The sequence below is a fragment of the Ipomoea nil genome, unplaced genomic scaffold, assembly GCF_001879475.1.
Source record: "Ipomoea nil cultivar Tokyo-kokei standard unplaced genomic scaffold, Asagao_1.1 scaffold0239, whole genome shotgun sequence".
NCBI lineage: Eukaryota > Viridiplantae > Streptophyta > Magnoliopsida > Solanales > Convolvulaceae > Ipomoea > Ipomoea nil.
In genome coordinates, this window is record NW_017616667.1 from 16007 (window position 1) to 27868 (window position 11862).

At 35.2% G+C, this 11862-nt stretch overlaps 1 non-coding gene across 1 annotated transcript; it reads right to left on the bottom strand.

Moving 5' to 3' along the window:
* Positions 1 to 5867: 5867 nt before the first annotated feature.
* TRNAN-GUU lies at positions 5868 to 5941 on the bottom strand. Its single transcript has one exon. It is a non-coding gene; the product is annotated as a tRNA-Asn (tRNA).
* Positions 5942 to 11862: the final 5921 nt, after the last annotated feature.

Consider the following 11862-nt stretch of genomic DNA (forward strand, 5'->3'; position numbering starts at 1 on the left):
TTGAAATCCGCGCAATTGATATTAGGAAAAGAGATCTCGCGCTTGTATTGAATTTTGCCCAGCTGCGCCACTTTAAGCGTCTGTTTTTTTATCCGCGCCACTTTAGGCGTCTGTTTTTATCCCAGAAACAGACGCATATTCGACGCGTCGAGACTTCCTGTGCGCGAATTAATTAGCTACTGGAAAATTTCGACGTGTCGAGCCAAGGGCTCGACGCGTCGAGTCCACTGGGCCCCGAACTCATCCAAAATTGCTCCAAACTCATCCTTGAACTCCCCTTGGTCATATCTTTGACCTAAAATGGTTCAAAAACACTAACAAACACCGTAAAATATTCAAAACAAGTGCGAACCATAATTAAATGATAATAGCAAGGAAAACATGTATTAAATAAGCAAAATTAAAGAGCTTAATTACTGTGATGATTCAAAATAACCATAAAAACAAGCACAGATGTGATAACATCAGTGTGTGTGTGTGTATGTTCGTATATCCAGGGACGGGCGGGGCTGGGAGAGTACTCCCCATCCCCGACGGGGCTGGGAGAGTACTCCCCATCCCCGACGGGGCATTAAAAGTTACCCCATATCCATCCCCGATTCCTGTCCCCGTTGGGGCGGGAAATCGGGTTCCACGTTGTGTATGTTGACATCTCTAGCGCTAATTAATCCCCACATAAGCTCCTCCCTAGCGCGTAGCGATTTTTTCAACCATGATCTCATATAAATTGTTACTTATAATTAAGACGTCTAAATTTTACTAAATCTCCATAGTTGGAAGGTAGTCCGCATGGGTAATGAGCGATGGACTGATGTGATGGAGTCAATAGTTTAATGGCAGACTTATGCAATATGCGCCCCCAAACAAATAATGGGTTTTACACTCACCTTTTTAAATTGAAGATTAATGTAGACTTTTCAATGATTAACGGATTATTTATAGTATTTTTGGTTATGTGTTAACATGTTTGTCTAGCTCAGTTAGTAGAGTACAAGGATTTTAACCTTGTTGTCATGGATTTGAGCCCCATGGTGGGTGTTTTTGTGCTGTTGCCGTTGTTTTCCCTTGCAGGTTGTCTTTGATGTATGTATTAGAATGATCTTTGCATTAGTGTTAACTTGTTAACATGTTCGAGTAGTTAAGGAAATAGATTTGAAATTTATTTATTAGGTTTTGCTTGCATAGGTTCGAATCTTGTTGTTGACGCATTTTTACTCAAACTCTTTTGGGCTTCGCCTCCGCAAGTTCGAATATTTGTTGACTCGAAATCTATTGGGTTTTGCCTGGGCATGTTCGAATCCTGCTGTTGACTGGAAATCTATTGGGCTTTGCCTGCGCAGGTCGGCAAGTCCACCCTCATCCGTCATCCATCATCCATCTGCAAGGCGAGAAGCGGTGTCGAGCTTCGTAGACCATCTGCAATGTTAGACAACGGCTTCAAGCTTCAACGACCATCTATGAGGCGAGACAACGACATCGAGCTTTAGCGACACCACCGGTAGCTATATATCTGCGAGGCGAGTTGCGGCAACCATCTGCGAGGGAAGAAGGTAATTTTCTGCTCAGTGTTTTATTTATTTTTTGAAGTATAACTTCTTTTGTGAGTCTAAAATTGAACTTGGTTTCTTTATGTTGATGCATCTCCTGGAGGCATAGCGGTAAATTTTCTGCATATTATGCCATCATACGAAAATTTTAAGGTTTTATTTTGTGAATCGTGATTTGGTAGGTAAGGTGGTTTAGTGGTTCTTTATATTAATATCCTTTTATTTTAAGCTTGTTATCAACTTCGATTCAAAAATTTCCTCTAGTTTGTATAATTTTGTTACTCTGTTATCCCTCCAGGGGCAGAGCAACCTATTAATTGCAGGGGGCCTTGTCGCTCCCCCCCCCCCCTTACCCCCCTCACCAAGCTGTACTTTTCATTATAATCATTAGGCTTTCTTTCACCTATTAAATTAATATTATAATGTTTTTTTTGCCCCCTCACCAAGCTTCGGCAAAACTGTCATAATTGTAAATATAGAGTTCAAAAATTATGAACATAGAGTTATGTAATTGTGAATACAGAGTTCAATAATTGTGAGTATGAAGTTCAAAAATTATGAGCATAGAGTTTTATAATTATGAACATAGAGTTCAGTAATTATGAACATAGTGTTCTGTAATTGTGAATATAGAGTTCAATAATTGTGAATATGTAGTTCAAAAATTATGAACATAGAGTAAGCTTCTAGAGTAAACTTTCAACAAAAGTATTTGCCCCATCCAAAAGCTTCTAGAGTAAGCTTTCAACAAGATTTTAGCCGCACTCCCATCCAAAAGCTTCCAAACCATTTCAATTGCTACTGCGACTGTTCGAGAACTCCGGTCACCAGTGGCTTACCAGGTTTGTCTCTCCGACTCTCTCTCTCTCTCTCTCATTTCTCTTTTCTTAATCGTTTTTGAAATTGTGATCGATGATTTTACAGCTGAGCTTTAATGTATGCAACTGCAAATTAATTTTCTTGTTTCTCGATATGCCAGTGTCATCCATACTTCATCACCAGCTAATAGAACTCAATGCTGTGCTTAAAGTTTCATGAAATTCTCATATAACCCGTTGTTAATTAAGTACGTTATTGAGTTCTAGTTTTAGCTAGAATTTTTCATTTGTTTTAACAGCAATCTACTCTCATAATTACAAGTATAATTGATTAGAATTTGCAATGCTAAACAAATGAAATTACTAGTTTACACAAATGAAATTACTAATTTAACAGCAATTTCATTTGTTTGAACATTCTACATGTTTTATTACTTATTTACAATATAATTAATTGTAATTTGCAGTGTTAAACACTGGTGCAGTAAAAGCAGCTGACTGGTTTAAATGCATGGCCCACCGCATTATTTAATCCTGGCTCCGCCCTTGTCTCCCTCTTCTTCCCGTTCTCTGTGAAATTATATCTTGTTGACTCTCTCATTCCCTTCTTTCACCGTCCAGTAAATACAATGGATTGGTGTTGCACCCATGAAAACGTAAGTATCTTCTTGCAGATCCCAAGATTTTTTTTTCTTTTTTTCGGTTAAGGATTTTAGTGGTTTATGAATTATTTGTGTTTTAAAACAAGTTTAAGAGATATGTGGTTAATGAATTGTTTGTCGTTGGAATATATATATATATATATATATATATATATATATATATAGGGATGCACTCAGGTGCGAATAAGTGCTCAGGAGGGAAATGCGAACGAATCAGCGCGCGACACGTGTCCAGATCTAATAACTTAAAAAAAACGCGGTGGTATTTTCGTAAATAATTGAAGATCGAAGTGCAAGTAAAATCACTTACAAGTGCACCTACTTTCACCTATAAGTGCATGTAATTTTTGCCTTGTTAGCATTCACTTTCCGCAAACATTCATGCACCTGGGTGTGCGTATAACTATATGTGCAACTATTTAAAACTATAGGTGCAACTACTTATAACTATAGGTGCACCTACTTTCACCTATAAGTGCATGTAATTTTGTCTTGTTAACATTCATTGATCTAAGTTCAGCGGGTAGTAATATCCCTGAAAACCACTCGCAAACATTCATACACCTAGGTGCAACTACTTATAAGTATCTGTGCAACTACTTAGAACTATAGGTGCAACTAAGTATTGATGCTCAGTGTAAATTTTTACTTGCACCTATAATACATTTTACATGCACTTGTAATACATTTTACTTGCACTTCGATGTTCAATTATTTACGAAAATGCCATCGAGTTTTTTAAAAAAATCAGTGTTTCTCATCCATTAGATCTGGACACGTGGACGAACAGAATTCATTCCTATTTCGCGCCTGGGCAAAGCATTCGCACCTGAATGCGATTCTATATATATATATATATATATATATATATATATATATATATATATATATATATATATATATATATATGTGTGTGTGTGTGTGTGTGTGTGTGTGTGTGTGTGTGTGTGTGTGTGTGTGTGTGTGTGTGTGTGTGTGTGTGTGTGAGTAATGTTTAATGTGCGTGAATTTTGTACTTAGGGTGTGTGAGTCTTGTGCCTAAGGTGCGTGAGTTTTGTGCTTAATGTGTGTGGGTGTGTACTTAATGTGAGTGGTTGTGTCAATTGTTGTTGAAACTTTAAAGTGCATGAGTTTTATGCTTAATGTGCGTGAGTTTTGTACTTAATGTGTGTGAGCCTATATATATATATATATATATATATAACTGAGTTCCAGTGCGGGTAAGTGTCTCTTGCACTAGAACTAAGGTGCGTGAGATTTGTGCTTAATGTGCGTGAGTGTGTAATGTTTAATGTGCGTGAGTTTTGTTCTTAAGGTGTGTGAGTCTTGTGCCTAAGGTGCGTGAGTTTTGTGCTTAATGTGTGTGAGTGTGTACTTAATGTGAGTGGTTGTGTCAGTTGTTGTTGAAACTTTAAAGTGCATGAGTTTTATGCTTAATGTGCGTGAGTTTTGTACTTAATGTGCGTGAGCCTTGTGCTTAAGGTGCGTGAGTTTTGTACTTAATGTGCGTGAGTGTGTACTTAATGTGACTTGTTAAAATTTTAGGTGTGTGTGTTTTTGTGCTTAAGGTGCGTGAGGGTTGTGCTTAGATGCGTGGCTTTTGTGTTTAAGGTGCGTGAGTTTGTGTTCTGAATGTATTTTGTTTGTATGTTTAATGTGCGTGTGTTGTGTACTTAAAGTGCACCAGTGTAATGCTTAATGTCAGTTCACCCGCACAACCGCATGGGAAGCACCACTCGTACCTGATCTCTTCCCTATACACACACACACACACACACAGATATATATATGTATATATATATATATATATATATATATATATATATATATATATACAATCCACAGCTGCATCGAGGCTCGAACCCTAGACCTCCCATATAATTAAGCCACTTGGTATAATTAAGCTAATAATTATTATGTTAATTAAGCTAATAATTACACGGATATTAGTATAATTATAATTAAACATAGTTCTTTCGAATTATTTTTAAAATAATTATAATTAATTCATTTAGATATGGAGAGGATGAAAAAAGTAAAGGCGATATGGTGAAATGGAATATACTTAAGGTATAAAAGTATAATTACATAGATATTAGAATAATTGCCTAATAATTATTATGGTAATTAAGATAAACATGAGTAGTTGGATTTATTTGTATAATAATTAAATTTAAATTATTTATTATTTTTTCCAAAATATTTACCTTAGTAAATATATAAGAGTTAACACCATCTAGGGTCCTCAGAGTATAGTGGTTTTGCCACGTTTAGTCCTAAACTTTCAAATTACAACTCATGGTCCTTCGACTTTCAAATTGTTATCATCCGTAGTCCAAGTTAACCACCCAGGGTCCTTCAACATTCAAAATTTAACCAGTCGCGGTCCTCTTGGAAGGACCATGATCAAGTCTTGACAATTGTAGTGCGGGCAAGTATAAACAGAACTAAGAATAAATATAACATTGGGAGAAGAATAAATATAACATAGTTGTAAACATAGTTTTATTTAATACAAAGATATTACATGCATTCATTAATTCAAGAGTTTATTCAAGAATGCGGAGCGGCATATTTGCCTTCTTGATTTGGGTCGGCCTATTTTACTTTTTAATTTGAGTCGGTCCTATTTTGCGGTCAACTATGAGCAACTTAGTTTGATTTACCTACCTGTGATCCTCTGCCGACTAAGATGTGGTTTACCCCGGTCCTATACCCCTATTTGCCTTCTTGATTTGCGTTCTTGATTTAAGTCGGTCCTATACTGCTATTTGCCTTCTTGATTTGAGTCGGTCAGCTATGAGCAACTTAGTTTGATTTACCTACCTATTAAACTAATCCGCTAGAAAGAGGGCTTGAACCTCCGACCTTGTGGTTAACAGCCACACGCTCTAATCAACTGAGCTATTCTAGCTTTGTATTTCATTGGGAAGAAATTTGCATTAATCTTCAATAGTACAAAGAAAATAGGTAATCGTGTTCCCTTTCCTTATAGAAACCCAGGACGATGTAGCAAAGAATGTGTGGAAAAGAGTTTTTGACTTCATCTCACAAAGGATTTTTATATTCAAAGCCAAATGTACCAAACCTCTACTATTTTCTCCATTAATGAATCTTAAAATAATAAGCAACGATGTTTAGGCAATTATGGAGTTTATTGTGGCCATGCTAACAAAAGTTATAGGCCAGGCAAGCCAATGAATCCTTATAGATAAGGATGTCATTTAATTATTTGTTGTCGTTCATCAAAAAATTTTATAGGTCATAAAACTAGTAAGGTGTACATAGCAGTGACCCTTCTAGCTATCCCAAAAGTTTTTATTGGTACTTTTTATTACGGAGTAAATGTTTAGTTAATAGTGAGGAGGCCTACATGGTTGATGGAAGATGCGGGTAATTTCTTTATCAAAAGGGGCATTATAGAGGGTGGTAGCTTGAGGTGAGTTAATTGGTCCTCATCAAGGGAGGGATATATGGTTGGCCTAGTTTAAACTCATCAATATTGATGAGGTGATGAAAGCAACCTTGGGGTTGGCAAGTGGGTGGGGAAGGGGTACATAGCTTCGTTAGCGACCATCTTGGTATCATAGATGGTTCACAAGGTCAATATGAAAATTGGATTGACCAATAATTTCACTATTGAACTTTGGGAGCTCAAGGAGTGTAATCGGCTTGCGAGAGAAGGGGTTGCGTAACGTTGTGGTAGAGTTGGACTTGGAGGCTACGGTTAAGATCATTCAAGGGTATGTAAACACGAATCATGAGTTGTCTGTAATTGCTTATTGTAAAAATCTAGGGGTACGGTTATGATGGAAGATAATAAGTATGCTGACTTTCTGGCAATTTTGGACGATGTGGGAAACGAGGGAATAGTGTTTATGAGTCATCCTCGAGACAAAATGAAGGATCTTTTGTTTGACGCTCTGGGATGAGAGTCTCAATTCAGATGACTAAATGAAAGTAATGACTTCCGTGTTACACATACAAACCAAATTCAAGTATCACTATTAATTTACTTTCATGCATTTTATATTTTTTGTTAAATGTGTGATTATTATTCTTATCGTCCAATATCGCATATTTTATTAGAATAACTCACACATAAATCGATGAATGTTGCAATTAGATTCAAACTGTTACAGGATAGGTACAATATACTAACACAACTAAACTATCGTAACTTAACCCTGTAGACTAGGAATACAAATAACAATAGCCTAATATATCTCACAAAATCAACATTAGATTGTACGGTGTTGTTCCAACAAAACTTATTACAACTAGTAATTAACCTATGCGATGCACGGGAAAAAATAAGATTATAATCTTTTTAAAATGGTTACTTTAAGTAGTTATAGAAATAAAACATAAATGTATATATGTTCGTGTGTGATGCACGGTCTTTAAGATTACAATATAATACAAATATACAAATATTAAAGAAATGAAAAATATATAAATATTAATGAAACGAAATAAAAGAATGAAAATTAAAATAAATGAACTACATTAATAAATAACAAATTGTTTAGGGGATTACAAATTGTATATTCATAATTTTTCAATTGAAATGCAAAAAATTGTACACTTCATTATTTTTCCTCCTTTTACAGATTCAACACAGCTCCCTGTAAAAGTGCAATCTAGTGTTTTCAAAACTTTCAATTCTAGACAGGCAGGCACTGCTGCCCTCCACAGCCTAGTTCGCCCATCATTTCAGTCTTTCTCCTCCGTATACATGAACTTGTTTCATGAATTGTGAAGAGTGATGACTTATTTATAGTGTTATGTTTATAGAAGTATTCATTTCAAAATTAATGTTTAGTCTTCAAAAGTCATCTACTCATCTTCCATTTAAATTTCATGTATTGAATATATTATTAAATGTGATATTAGAGAATAATTCAGATATAATATTTTATATTTTGATTTACTTATCTGAACAACAATTAGGTGGAACTATTAGATTCTACTTTATTATAGTAGAAGAAAAGATGAGAGATAATTAGCTAGATTAGTATAGTTGCACAAAATCTAAGTATTTATTATAATACAATGTAATAAAGTCCGTAGTATTAAAAAAAAAAAGTATTTATTATAAAAACACCTCCATTTTATCAGAAAAGAAAAACTAAGCATTAAGAATTACATAAATTATTCTCACATTGTTAAAGTTTAAGCATTATACATAAGGTTCACAAATCTTAGGAATAATAAACAAGGTTGAGTGTAATTTTTCTCTGGGATACAAAAATAGGATGCATTTGAAAAGTATGCATAGATAGGAAAAGAGTATCATGGAACTCGTGTTTGATGAAGAAAAATGGACTTCCAGAATGCATGTTAGTTTTTTTGGGAAAAAATATTTTAAAGGTAAAAAACGATGTTATTATACGTGTATATGTATAGTATTGTAACAATAATGGAAAATAGGTAGTATTATATCAATATATGTATACTTGCTGTTAACCTCATTCATTCCTTAATCCTTTATAAAGCATAATAGTTAGTTAATTAGTATGTAGTAATTATTACATAATAATTTAGAAAGTTAAATGTAATTAAAAATTATTTGTAATTAGTGTTTACTAATAATGAAAAATAAATGTTTATTTATTAGGAATCAAAAAAGTAATGAAATTAGTAATAATTACATAATCAGTACATTTTTTTTTTACTTAGATAAGATTAGTAATTATTCTTTAGTTGTATTATAATAAGATAAAATAATTTATGACTACATTAATAATGTTAAATAATTTATAGTCAAATTATTTATAAAATAATATTACTTAATACGTAAAAATTTAAGAAATAAATATAGTAATAATAATATGCTTGCAACTAAAAGAGAGTGATGAATTGTTGTGTTCATAATTATGATTCATTCAACAAGTTAAGTTGACCATACATGTTGTCATGAATGTTATATTCAACCGACCATGGATAAATATTCTCAACATTATATAGTCACCAATCAACATCATTAGTACGACATGGTTCAAACTCTAATTGTTTTTTAGGTTAATATTTAATATTTTAGTATTAACTATTAGAGTATTAAATAGTTTATAATTATCTAGTCTTAAAAAAATTTTAAAAAAAATTAAACCAAATTGTTAAAAAATAAAAATAAAAAAAAAAATACGTGGGTGCCTAGGCACCAATTAGGGATGTCAACGGGCAAGGCGGGGCGGGAAGCATACTCCCGATCCCCTCCGCTGACTTTCTCCCACACTCCCCGTCCCCGTCCCGATCCCACTGGGAAATCGAAAATCCTCCCCATGCCCATCCCCAACCCTATTTATAACGTATCCACACACAATTCTATTTAAGTGCACACACACAACACAATCCATGTGCACGTACACCAAAATATTTAACATCTTTTCTTACACATATTAATTCTGCAAATTATGGCACACACAGTGTAACCCATGTGTACACAGTCAACCCAAGTTCACACCAACTTGTTTTACGCCTTTTCATCCACACAGTCATTATTTACGTTATGGCACACGCAGTTTAACCCAAGTGCACAACATAGTCTTTAACATCAATCCGGTTTTCGTGAATTCATTTTTCCAGTAGTTTTGCACATTATGGCACACATAACACAATCCAAGTGCACACCAAAATGTTTAACGTCTTTTCATACTCGAACTAATTCTGCAAATTATGGCACACACAGATCAACCCAAGTGCACACCCTAATCTATCAACCTAAGTGCACACCAACTTATTTTGTGTCTTTTCATCCACATACTCATTATTAACGTTACGGCACACACAGTTTAACCCAAGTGCACAATATAGTCTTTAACGCCAATCTGGTTTCGGTGCATGCACACATTCGTTATCCTAAGTGCACACGGTATGTCGTATATCAGTTTTCTTGAGTATCATGACACAAACTCGTTGACCCAAGTGCACACACAACACAATCCAAGTGCACACCATAGTCTATCACATCGACCTGTTTTATTTCTCTTTATGCACTCATTACTTTTGCTCGCTATGGCACACACACTTTAACTCAAATGCACACCGTAACCTATTAAGTAAAATTGTTCTGCTCATTATGTATTACATTATCATATTTTACGACTTGTTCTGCTCATTATTAACTATAATAAGCTCCACATCAACATAATGAATGCTAAAACTCTAACCCCATAAGCCTTATGCCATACTTTAGAGGTGAGTCCAAACCCAACCGGAAAGAGAGGATCATAGTTATTGCCGGCGTTTATTTGCTGTTGGTCGACTTAGTGGCTGCATTTGCTAATGTTAGGAATATAGCGGAATAATGCGGAAGCGAAGAATCGAAAATTGAGAATTATAGAAGTTAAATAATAGGGAAAATATATAAATGACAAAGAATATAATAAAATGGGAAAATATATAATATATATTATAACTCAAAGAGAATATATGTTATCTATGTGAGGAAAAAGACAAGAAAAAGAAAGAATTCAATTGATGTAAGGGATGAATTACAAAGCAAATTCAAAGCCTATTTATACTCTAAAGGACAACAAATGTTGCGGCAAAAATGAGAAGAAGCACTAAAGACGGAGAGACGTGTACATGCATGCCAAACTAATGCAGGAATGGTCAATGTTTAATTTGAGCCACACATTATTTTCTAACAATCTCCACCTTGGATCAAATTCACTGCGGGAATTAACAACTGGAATAGCCGACTAAACTCAAGCACTACTTGAACTTAACAACAGGAAGAACTTCATAATAGCAGGATGGATCACCATCAACTTCCTATGTGACTGAAAGAGCATAAGCAACCATATTGGTTTCATCGTCACTAGCGTACCTAGCAGGTTTTTTAATTGTCCTCCTAGGACGATCCATAGCAATGGAATACTCTCGTTGTGGCTCGACGAGAGGTGCGGTGCTAGTAGATGCATCATCTTTAGTATTACCATCAGCAGTAGTAACACTATCAATAGGCCTGAACTCAAACTCCACCTTCTCACCAGTACTTTGCGTCTCACCTGTACTGGGAACTTTTCCAGAAGAAAGTAGTGCATTTTCATCAAAAGTGATATCTCGACTCAGAATGATTTTCCGAGAATCAGGAGACCATAGACGATACCCTTTTGACTCAGAAGCATAACCAAGGAAAATGCATTTGACAGCTCTCGGGTTTAATTTACCCGTACTGGAATGAGCATAAGCAGGACATCCAAAAACTCTTAAGATAGAGTAGTCAACAGGATTACCTGACCACACTTCCTCTGGAATTTTGAAATCAAGGGATGAATGTGGAGATCTATTTACCAAATAGCAAGCAGTAGAAACGGCCTCGGCCCAAAAATCACGCCGTTTCCATAACCCAGCATTAGAGAGCATACAACGAGCTCTTTCCAATAGAGTCCTGTTCAAACGTTCGGCAACACCATTCTGTTGGGGTTTACCAGGCAAGGTCTTGTGCCTGGCAATTCCATTTGCCGCACAAAAGTCATTGAAATCTGACTCACAGAACTCCAAGCCATTGTCTGTCCTGAGCTTCTTGACTTTTTTACCTGTCTGAGTCTCAACAAGTATTTTCCACTTCTTGAAAATAGAAAATGCCTGATTTTTGTGTTTCAGGAAATAGACCCAGACTTTGCGAGAAAAGTCATCAATAATAGACATAAAATATCTACAGCCTCCCAGGGACTGGAATTTAGTTGGTCCCATAAATCAGAATGTATATATTCCAAAACATCTTTGGTACGGTGTGTAGCAGTAGAGAAACTAACCCTCTTTTGTTTCCCAAAAATACAATGCTCACAAAATTGTAATTTACTCGTACCTGAACCACCAAGGAGG